Genomic DNA, 12,100 nt, shown 5'->3' on the forward strand with positions numbered 1-12,100 from the left:
CAACATCTTTATATATTTATATAAATATACAAGAAACAACCTTTTGAGGACTTTAGCAATCACTTATTTATCACATTAATCTTGTTCTGCAAATTGTTACTGCTTAACGTATCCTGCACACCTGCTTGTGCCTAACTGCTCTAGGACATTATTATTTTGTATATGAATTGAACAATTGAACTGTATTGAGAAAAGAGAATGCATCTGTGCTATAAGGTAAGGACAATGAATATAACACCTGAATAACCCCATTTGTAATATCTGATGTGACAGTTGTAGTTCTTTATTTTTAAAACACTTCAATACTCAATAGGGTCAGTCTACTTGAACATTTTTATTGTTTACAAAGATTCACAATCCCTTTATTATCCATTCCCCAGGTTTGCATAACTATCACTGTTATATTAATATCATTTCTACCTCTGTGATTACCTAGTATCAGATGATAAATAATACCTATTATCATTATCTAATGATACACATTTTTAAGACCTTGGAAGGGTAAAGCTCAGTTATCCATACTAGGAAGAGGCTACAGTTTGTCATCTTATGGTTTGAACTAGTTCTGTATTTGTGCCATCAGCTGTATTTTTTACACACACCCTACTTTTTTACACATGTAACTGGTGAAAAATACAAATTAATGGGGGACTTCCGGGCAGCGGCCATAATAGGTCACAATATTAAGTGCTGCTCCAGTGTTCCAGATTAATCTTTATGATATCATCTGCTTATGCTGACATCTAAACCTGAGTTATATAGCATCTGAATTGGATGAAACTGCTCTTTCGAAACATACCAAGATTTCTGGGATTGCTGCTAGCCCAATATTCTGGAACATATTTAGAGGCCCCGTCTGTGCACCTATGGGCCTCAGTCATTGCACAGTGCCATTCATGCCACCGGTATAGGATAAGGCTCCAATAAAACATGGTCATCAGCAGTACACATATTTTGGACATGATCTTGCCATGACTAATGCCTCTCCAGTGCTGCCAAATATAAATATACTTTTGGGTCATTTTTAACCTGAATTTATTCTAATGACTATAACTATGCCTGAAGTCTGGGAGTCATAAACATGTAAGGCTAATTCCAACTATACAGAACTGGTGTAGGTTAAATAATGAACTTACTTAAAGGACCGTGTCTGCCCCACTTCAGTTCCACATCTTCTGCTGATCCCCACACTTACGCTTTATGTCTAAACAGTAATCCTCATTGCATTACATATCCTGCTAACCTATGATGGAAATTTTGCCTGAACATTAGAGTCTGCTCTTATATTACATATTCAGACACAAGCAATAACATGTTTAAGGTTCCTGACCTAAGCTATATAGTTTGTTTATGTGGTAGTCAGACTAGTATCTCTTGATATATTAATATTCTCTAGTGTACAGCAAACCAAGTCGTGGGCCCCCCTGGCTGAGTTTTCATAACATACCATAACTGTTACTGAAAGTCTGTGCAGGGTGTTATTTATGACTATCGTAAGGGGTAATACTCTTAAACCAATACATTACTTGTTGCATTTCACATATATCACATATGCTAGTGAAAATAATATATCTCTAAACATGTCTGCATGTGTATGCAACAACTACATACGTGTTTAATCTTTTGTAGCCCTGTATCATATTTATATGTGATGTTCCAGATACCCCTGCACTAATTGTTATATCCTGTTTGACAAGTTAAGATTTGTTGAACCTTTACAATATAATATTTTAGGATATATGTGCTGCCTAAAAGTCATATTACTGCTATTCTAACAGAATTATTGTGCCTAATATCTGTATAAACATTTACTTAGGTTTCATATATAGGAACAGCTCAAATTACTTTTGGCTAGATTACGAGTCTTGCGTTATGAGTAAAAAAGTATTGTTAAAGGGACAGTCTACATCAAAAATGTTCTTATTTAAAAAGATAGATAATCCCTTTATTACCCATTCCCTGTTTTTGCATAACCAACACTGTTATATGAATACACTTTTTACCTCTGTGATTACCTTGTATCTAAGACTCTGCAGACAGCCTCCTTATCTAAGTGCATTTGACAGACATGCAGTGTAGTCAATCAGTGAAGACTCCTAAATAACTTCACGGGAGTGAGCACAATGTTATCTATATGACACATGTGAACTAGCACAGTCTAACTGTGAAAAACTTTCAAAATGCTCTGAGCTAGGAGGCGGTTTTCAACTGTTTAGAAATCAGTTTGAGCCTAGCTAGGTTTAGCTTTTCAAAAATACCACCAAGGGAACAAAGCAAATTTGATGATAAAAGTAAATTGGAAAGTTGTTTAAAATTGCATGCCCTATCTGAATCATGAAAGTTTAGTTTTGACTTTACTGTCCCTTTAAGCCTCATAACGCTGCTTTTTTACTCCCGCTGTTATTACGAGTCTTGCAGATTTAGGGGCACCGCACACTTTTTTGGCCTTACCGCAAATCAACTTACGCAAATTGCGTATAGTCTTTTTTCTATGGGACTTCCATAGCGCCTGTATTACGAGCTTGTCCTGGGAGGCCAAAAAGTGAATTAAGGTTGAAAAAATCCTATTGGCTGATGCAATCAGCCAATAGGATTGAACTTCAATCCTATTGGCTGATCCAATCAGCCAATAGGATTGAGCTTGCATTCTATTGGCTGTTCCAATCAGCCAATAGAATGCAAGCTCAATCCTATTGGCTGATTGGATCAACCAATAGGATTGAAGTTCAATCCTATTGGCTGATTGCATCAGCCAATAGGATTTTTTCAACCTTAATTCCGTCACTTAAAGGTACCTTCATTACAGAAGAAGACGTTGATTGAAGAGGATGCTCCGCACCGGATGTCCTGAAGATGGAGCCGCTCCGCGTCGGAAGGATGAAGATAGAAGATGCCGTTTGGGTGAAGACTTCTGTCCGTCTGGAGAACCACTTCTGCAGGCTTCGCTGAGGACATCTTGTCACTTGGATGAAGACTTCTCCCGGTAAGTGGATCTTCGGGGGTTAGTGTTAGGATTTTTTAAGGGTGTATTGGGTGGTTTTTATTTTAGGTTAGGGCTTTGGGCCACAATAGAGCTAAATGCCCTTTTCAGGGCAATGGGGTGCTTAGGTTTTTTTAGTTAGGGCTTTATTTGGGGGGTTGGTTGTGTGTGTGGTGGGTTTTACTGTTGGGGGGGTTGTTTGTATTTTTTTTTACAGGTAAAAGAGCTGATTTCTTTGGGGCAATGCCCCGCAAAAGGCCCTTTTAAGGGCTATTGGTAGTTTAGTTTAGGCTAGGATTTTTTTTATTTTGGGTGAGCTTTTTTATTTTGATAGGGCTATTAGATTAGGTGTAATTTGTTTAAAGATCTTGTAATTTGTTTTTTATTTTCTTTAATTTAGTGTGTTTTTTTTTTGTAATTTAGCTAATTTTATTTAATTTAGTTAATTGTATTTAATTTAGATAATTTATTTAATGGAGTGTAGTGTTAGGTGTTAGTGTAACTTAGGTTAGGATTTATTTTACAGGTAAATTTGTATTTATTTTAGCTAGGTAGTTAGTAAATAGTTGGTAACTATTTAGTAACTATTCTACCTAGTTAAAATAAATACAAACTTGTCTGTAAAATAAACACTAAGCTAAATACAATGTAACTATGTCTTATATTGTAGCTAGTTTAGGGTTTATTTTATAGGTAAGTATTTAGTTTTAAATAAGAATTATTTAGTTATTAATAGTAAGTTTTATTTAGATTTATTTTAATTATATTTAAGTTAGGGGGTGTTAGGGTTATGGTTATACTTATATTTAGGGGTTAATAAATATAATATAGTAGCGGCGACGTTGGGGGCAGCAGATTAGGGGTTAATAAATTAGGTAGGTGGCAGCGATGTTAGGGATGTCAGATTAGGGGTTAATAATATTTAACTAGTGTTTGCGATGTGGGAGTATGGAGGTCTAGGGGTTAATATGTTTATTATAATGGCGGCGGTTTTTGGGGCGGCAGATTAGAGCTTAATAACATTATGTAGGTGTCGGCGATGTTGTGGGCAGCAGATTAGGGGTTAATAAATATAATGTAGGTGTCGGCGATGTTGGGGGCAGCAGATTAGGGGTTCATAAGTATAATGTAGGTGGTGGCGATGTCCGGAGCGGCAGATTAGGGGTTAATAAGTATAATGCAGGTGTCGGCGATATCGGGGGCAGCAGATTATGGGTTAATAAGTGTAAGATTAGGGATGTTTATCCTCGGGGTTCATGTTAGGGTGTTAGGTGTAAACATAAAATGTGTTTCCCCATAGGAATCAATGGGGCTGCGTTACGGAGCTTTACGCTGCTTTTTGGCAGATGTAAGACTTTTTCTCAGCCGGCTCTCCCCATTGATGTCTATGGGAAAATCGTGCATGAGCGCGTGCAACCAGCTCACCGCTGACTTAAGCAGCGCTGGTATTGGAGTGCGGTATGGAGCACAATTTTGCTCTATTACGCTCACTTCTTGCCTTTTAACGCCGGGTTTAGAAAAACCTGTAATACCAGCGCTGTAGGTAAGTGAGTGGTGACAATAACGTGCAAGTTAACACTGCACCCCTCATAACGCAGAACTCGTAATCTAGCCATTTATCTTTAAGCTATGGCTCTTGATACAAATATCAACCTGCCCATTACTACTCACAAGGAGAGTGATATTCTTGCTAAGTGGGGCTCTGTATGAAACATATCTTGGCTAGGATCTATGATCTCTTATATTGGGGTGAGCTGGTACTTAACCATATAAATATGTTGTGACCCCCTACTAGATGAGAACCTTCATATGATCTATTTCGGGACCAGGCAATACTGGTGTAGTTGTCCCCTCACTTTGTGGTTATTGCTGTTGGGGTGGTTCCGCTGCCTATGGCTGGGGTGGTGGAGGTAGCATGACTTGCATAAGAAGAAATGTGAGGTATAAGTAAAAGTTTATAGCTAGCAAGTGTTACACCACTTTTTTACATATCCTTGCCATATATAGCAACACTCTGAGAGTCCTCAGCTTAACATTAAAATTAGGTCTGTTCTTGTTACCATAAATATACTACACTTATTTCAATATCCAGTTATAGAAATCGATTATTCAAGTCCCACTTAAAATGCTGCTTAGTGAGATATGAGCACATTGACTCACCACTCCTATCAGAAAATTTGGCTGCTAGCGAGCTCTACCACATTAACTACAGAAATTCCTAAATGTTGTGATATTTGTTTTGTTTTGTTAATAGTATCTAACTGTATATTATATATACATATGCTGGTAAAGGAAAGTTAACTGCTCCAATTTCACTCTCTACGTTATGGACTCACTAAAAAAGGAAAACTGAGATTCACCATTTGAGGTCAAAGAGTTGAGTTCATTGACATAGAATGTATATGTGCCTTAAATTGAATCTCAATTAAAAAAATAAATAAAAAAAATACAAATTAAGGACAAAACAATATAGTCACAAAAACCGATATAGAGGGGGATATCTATCAAGCCGTCAACTTTGTTGCATTCGACGGCATCAATACGCTCGCCTAACATCGCGGCCGTGTATCTCAATATGCTCTCCAACTTTATTTATACCCTGTCACTAAACCCTGGCACTATACTAAAATGTTTAACCCCTATCCTGCCACTTCCCGACCCCGCCGACACCTAAATAAATGTATTAACCCCTATCCCGTTGCTCTCGGACCCCGCCGCAACCTAAATTAAGTTATTAGCCACTATCCCGCCGCTACCCGAGCCCACCGCCACTTAAATAAAGTTATTAACCCCTATCCCGCCGCTCCCGGACCCCGCCACCACCTAAATACAATTATTAACCCCTATCCTGCCACTCCCGGACCCCGCTGCCACCTAAATAAAGTTATTAACCCCTATCCCGCCGCTCCCGGACCCCACCGCCAGCTAAATAAAGTTATTAACCCCTATCCCGCCGCTCCTGGACCCCGCTGCCACTAAAAAATGTATTAACCCCTAAACCTCTGGCTTCCCACATCACTACCACTAACTAAACCTATTAACCCCTAAACTGCCAGCCCCCCACATTGCCATAAACTAAATGAAGCTATTAACCCCTAAACCTAACAAGCCGCTAACTTTAAATTAAAATTACAACATCCCTATCTTAAAATAAATTTAAACTTACCTGTAGAATTAAAAGAAACTATTTTTAAACTATTAATTAATTAACTTACCCTAACTATTATCCTACAATTAAATTAAACTAGCAATTAAATTAACTAAATTGCATATTAAAAAACCCTAACCCTACTCAAATTATTTAAATATACTATTTAAACTTATTAAAAATGACTAAATTACCAACAACAAAAAATGCTAAAGTTACAAAAAATAAAAAACACAAAATTACGAAAAACAACAACACATTATCAAAAATAAAAAAGAATTATACCTAATCTAATAGCCCTACCAAAACAAAAAAAAAAAACCTAGCATACAATAAACTACCAATGGCCCTTAAAAGGTCCTTTTGTGGGGCATTGCCCCAAATAAATCAGCTCTTTTACCTGTAAAAAAAAAATACAAACACCCCCCAACAGTAAAACACACCATCCAACAAACCAACCCCCCTCAAATAAAAACTCTATCTAAAATAACCTAAGCTCTCCATTGCCCTGAAAAGGGCATTTGTATGGGCATTGCCCTTAAAAGGGCATTTAGCTCTTTTACCTGCCCAGACGCTATTCTAAAAATAAAACCCACCCAAAAAAACCTTAAATAAACCTAACACTAACCCCCGACGATCCACTTACAGTTATTGAAGTCCCGCTTGAAGGATCCATCCAGCCGGGAAGAGGTCTTCATCAGTTATAGAAATCGATTATTTATGTCCCACTTAAAATGCCGCTTAGTGAGATATGAGCACATATTGACTCACCACTCCTATCTGTCAGCCGCTCTGGAATCAATCCGGGATGTAACCCAACTGCTAGCGTGAATTGAAAAGCACACGCTAGCACACTGAGAAATATCCAGGACGTGACCCACTCAGGAAGCAGATTAGAAGATAACAAAAATGAATATTGTTCCAGAATGCAGGAAAGCCACAAAGGATAAAACGTCCCTTTAAGTAGTAAAAAGAACAAAAAGGAAATGCTCTTACTTGAAGCTTCTGAAACAGGTCCTCTTTAACAGGCTTGTAAAACAAAGGAAAAGTTCTCTTTTGCAGCTTGTAAAAGTAAAAGTTCCTTTTAAGCAGGTGTATAACAAACAGAAAGGTAAAGTTCTCTTTTGCAGCTTGTAAAAGTAAATGTCCCTTTTAAGCAGGTGTATAACAAACAGAAAGGCAAAGTTCTCTTTTGCAGCTTGTAAAAGTAAAATGTCCCTTAAAGCAGGTTTATAACAAACAGAAAGGCAAAGTTCTCTTGTGCAGCTTGTAAAAGTAAAATGTCCCTTTAAGCAGGTTTATAACAAACAGAAAGGCAAAGTTCTCTTTTGCAGCTTGTAAAAGTAGAATGTCCCTTTAAGCAGGTTTTGTTTATCAAAGATAAGGTTTAAAGGTAAAGGCAAAAGCAAGGTCAGGCAGGCAGAAGTCGGCATCCAAATATCAGCAAAAGGTATAGGCAAAAGACAAGGTCAGGCAAGCAGAAGTCGGCATCCAAGTATCAGCAAAAGGGTAAAAGCTACAGGCAAGGTCAGGCAGGCAGAAGTCTATGTCCAAATATCAGCAAGTAGGGATTAGGCAAGAGGCTTGGTCAGGCAGGCAGAAAATCGGTACACAAAAGATCAGAAAGATACGGTACTCACAATCCAAAGGTAGCAAACAAACGGGCCCAGATTCAGATCTCCCGCCGTTGTTTAAAGGGCAGGAGCGTAACCGTCATCAGAGGGGTGTGTTGAGAAAGCGTCATGTTGCTAAGCAACATGACGTCAGACACACAGAGCAGTTCCGGGAGCCGCGGCGACACGGCGATGAACGGATGCAAACATGACAGCACCCCCCTCCTCAAGGACCCCTCCGGGGGACAGGACCAGGTCTATCAGGATGAGTCTTGTGGAAGGTCTTGACCAAAACAGGAGCATTTACTTGATGAGCAGGTTCCCAAGAACGTTCCGTGACTGGATAACCCTTCCAATGAATGAGATAATACAATTTCTTGCCCCGCAACTTGGAATCTAGAATATGGCTGATTTCAAACTCAGGATGTCCATGCACCAATAACGGTGGAGGTTTAGAAAAAGGCTTAGAATACCTGTTAACCATCACAGGTTTTAAAAGAGAAACATGGAATACCGGATGGACTTTGAGAGACTTGGGTAAAGCTACCCGATAAGCAGTGGAACACACCTGACCCAGTATTCGGAAAGGACCCACATATCGTGGTCCCAATTTGTTAGAAGGTTGTTTCAGGCGAAGAAATCAAGAGGAAATCCAAACTTTATCACCAGGGCGATATTTGGGAGCCTTCTTCCGTCGAAGATCTGAAAAGAACTTGTAACGTCTAGAAGTTACAGAAAGAATACGATGTATCTTCTGCCAATGTCGAGTTAATCTTCGGGCTGTAAGATCAGAAGCAGGATTCACTGTGGAGGAAGTATGCAAAGGGAATGTCCTAGGCTGATATCCGTAAGCTGCATAAAAAGGAGAAGTCTGAAGGGAGGAATTGTACCGGGCATTATGAGCCAGTTCAGCCAAAGGAAGGTAAGAAGTCCAGTTAGAGTGATAATGATCCACATAATGTCTAAGATATGTTTCAAGACACTGGTTTACTCTTTCAGTCTGACCATTCGATTGTGGGTGGTGAGAAGTAGAGAGAGATATAGTAGTACCAAAATGTTTACAAAGTGACCTCCAAAATCGAGAAACGAATTGTACCCCTCTATCTGACACAATATCTAGAGGAAATCCATGGATTCTTACAATATGTAGAATAAAAAGTTCAGAGAGTCTTTTGGCAGATGGTAATCCTGGCAAGGGTACAAAATGAGCCGTCTTAGTGAACCTGTCGACCACCACCCAGATAGTATTGTTCCCAGTGGACAAGGGAAGATCAGTAATAAAGTCCATGGATACATGAGTCCAAGGCTGGTGAGGTATAGGCAATGGTTGGAGTAATCCTGAAGGAAGTTGGCGTGGAGTTTTGTTCATGGCACATTGTGTGCATACTGAGACGTAATCCTTCACATCTTGAGAGAGTGTAGGCCACCAGACATGTTGTTTGAGGTTTCGAGTGGTAATACTGATGCCAGGATGTCCAGAAAGGGGACTATCATGAGCCCAAAATAAAATCTTGGAACGAAGGCGTTCAGGAACAAAGAGTAAACCATCGGGAGGTTTACAGGACAAAGGAAGATGCTTTTGAGCGGACTGTAATTCTTGTAACCAAGAAGTTGTTAACTGGGCAATGACTTCATGAGGTTGGAGAATGGTACCAGACTCAGGAACTGGGGTATCTTGAAATTGTCTGGAAAGTGCGTCTGCTTTAATATTTTTTGAACCAGGTATGTAAGACAAATTATAGTGAAACCGAGAGAAGAATAATGACCAGCGTGCTTGCCTGGAATTTAATCGTTTGGCTGTTTGGAGATACAGAAGGTTCTTATGATCAGTAAGTATAGTAAATGGCAAAGAAGTACCTTCCAGCCAATGTCTCCATTCATCCAATGCCATTTTGATGGCAAGCAGCTCTTTATTCCCTACGTCATAGTTAAATTCGGAAGGAGTGAATTTTTTAGAGAAAAAAGCAACAGGATGAATCCTTCCAGTCTCTGGTATTCGTTGAGACAGAACAGCTCCAGCAGCAACAGAGGAAGCATCTACCTCCAGAATAAATTGAAACTCAGGATTTGGATGACGAAGGATAGGAGCTGAGGAAAAAGCTTCTTTGAGAGATTCAAAAGCTTCTATAGCCTCAGACGGCCATACTTTACAGTTTTGTCCTTTTCTAGTGAGAGAAGTAAGAGGAGAAGTAATAGTAGCAAAATTCTTGATGAACTTTCTGTAATAATTGGCGAAGCCTAGGAAACGTTGTAAAGCCTTCAAAGAATCAGGTCTAGGCCAATCCAATATGGCAGAAAGTTTAGTAGGGTCCATTTCGAATCCAGATGCCGATATTACATAACCCAGAAAGGGTATGGATTTTTGATGGAAGGAACATTTCTCCAGTTTAGCAAACAGATGGAATTCTCTTAGACGTTGAAGTACTTTCTTGACGTGGTGCACATGATCTTGGAGGTTCTGAGAAAAAATTAAGATGTCGTCCAGGTATATGATAACAAATATATTCAAAAAATCACGAAAGATCTCGTTTACAAAATGCTGGAAAACCGCCGGAGCATTGCATAGCCCGAAGGGCATGACCAAATATTCATAATGCCCAAATCGAGTGTTAAAGGCAGTCTTCCACTCATCTCCTTTGCGTATACGGATCAAGTTGTATGCACCACGTAGGTCGAGTTTGGTGAAAATGGTGGCTCCCTGAAGATAAGTAAAAAGTTCAGGAATAAGGGGCAGAGGATAACTGTTCTTGATGGTAATCTGATTCAATCCACGATAATCAATACAGGGTCTTAATCCGCCATCCTTTTTTCCCACAAAAAAGAAACCAGCCCCTACGGGGGAAGAAGAGGGTCGAATAAATCCTCTAGCCAGATTGTCTTTTATATATTCTTCCAGAGCCATGTTTTCTGGTTTAGAAAGTGGATATGTCTTGCCACGAGGATAGGCAGCCCCAGGAAGGAGATCAATGGGACAATCAAAAGGGCGATGAGGAGGAAGACGTTCAGCTTCTTTTTTGGAGAAAACATCCACAAAGTCATGGTAATGCATAGGTAAGGATTCCGGAGTTTCAACTGTGAGAGCAATAGTGAGTGGTAACTTAGTAATCTTTTGAAGACATTTAGTCTGGCATGTAGATCCCCAGGAAGTGAGTTCACCGAAAGTCCAAGAAAAAATGGGATTGTGAATCTGGAGCCAGGGTAATCCCAAGATAATGGGAAATTGTGGAGTGGGAATGACATCGAAACAAATTGTCTCGGAATGAAGTATTCCTACGGTGAAGAGTAAGGGTTGAGTAGAAAACTGAATGTATCCAGAACCCAAAGGATCTCCACTGACCGTAGAAACTGAAATGGAATACTCCTTCTTTAGTAAGGGTATAGAATGAGTAGAAACAAATGTAGAGTCAATGAACACACCTCCAGCACCAGAATCAATTAGAGCTTGGGTATAGATCTTCTTATGTCCAATTAGAAGAGTTACTGGAACAAAGAGTTTCTTGTATAGGGAATGACCACTATTTTGGCTTAACTCAGTTCCCTGGACTAGAGTTAAGCCCTGGCTTTTACTGGCCTAGTAGGACAATCCCTTAATAAATGCCCTTTAAGGCCACAGTACAGACATAAGCCAAGAGTCCGTCTTCTCAAGCGTTCAGTCTCAGTTAATTTTATACTTCCTACTTCCATGGGTTCAGCCTGATCAGTAGTAGGAGAGGCTGGAGTGACTGGATTAGAAAAACGAGGAGCCAAACGAAAAGGAGTTCGAGTTGAAGTCCTCTGTGTTCTATCCTTTTCTTGTTGGCGTTCACGAAACCTGGCGTCGAGACTGATACAGAGATTTATTAAGGCTTCTAAGGACTCTGGAAGTTCACGATACACCAATTCATCCTTGAGACGCTCAGAAAGTCCTTTACGGAAAGCGGCTCTGAGTGCTCCCTGATTCCAAGTGGTTTCAGAGGCAAGGGTGCGGAACTCAATAGCATATTGAGAGACTGGTTGATTTCCTTGACGTAAATCCAGGAGAGTAGCTTCAGCAGCGGATGACCTTCCAGGTTTATCGAATACGTTTGAGAATGTAGATAAAAATGTATCAACATCCAACAGTATAGGATCATTCTTTTCTAGCAAAGGTGATACCCAAGCCAAGGCTTTTCCTTTCATTAAGGAAATAAGAAATGTGATTCTAGAAGAGGCAGTAGCAAAGAGAGCAGGGCTATTTCGGAAATGAAGACGGCATTGATTCAGAAAGCCTCTACATTCTTCAGGATTCCCATCATATTTATCCGGAAGAGGTATCCTGGGACTTAGTTGTACCTGAGACTGATTGTTAGGAATCGGAGGAGGTAATGCCTCAATCGGATT

The 12,100-nt window shown here is 39.6% G+C and overlaps 1 protein-coding gene across 1 annotated transcript in view; it reads left to right on the forward strand.

Moving 5' to 3' along the window:
- Positions 1-12,100, forward strand: part of DIPK1C (divergent protein kinase domain 1C) — a 185,422-nt gene that overhangs the window by 26,312 nt on the left and 147,010 nt on the right. The gene's annotated exons all lie outside the window — the stretch shown is intronic.

The sequence above is a fragment of the Bombina bombina genome, chromosome 5, assembly GCF_027579735.1.
Source record: "Bombina bombina isolate aBomBom1 chromosome 5, aBomBom1.pri, whole genome shotgun sequence".
NCBI lineage: Eukaryota > Metazoa > Chordata > Amphibia > Anura > Bombinatoridae > Bombina > Bombina bombina.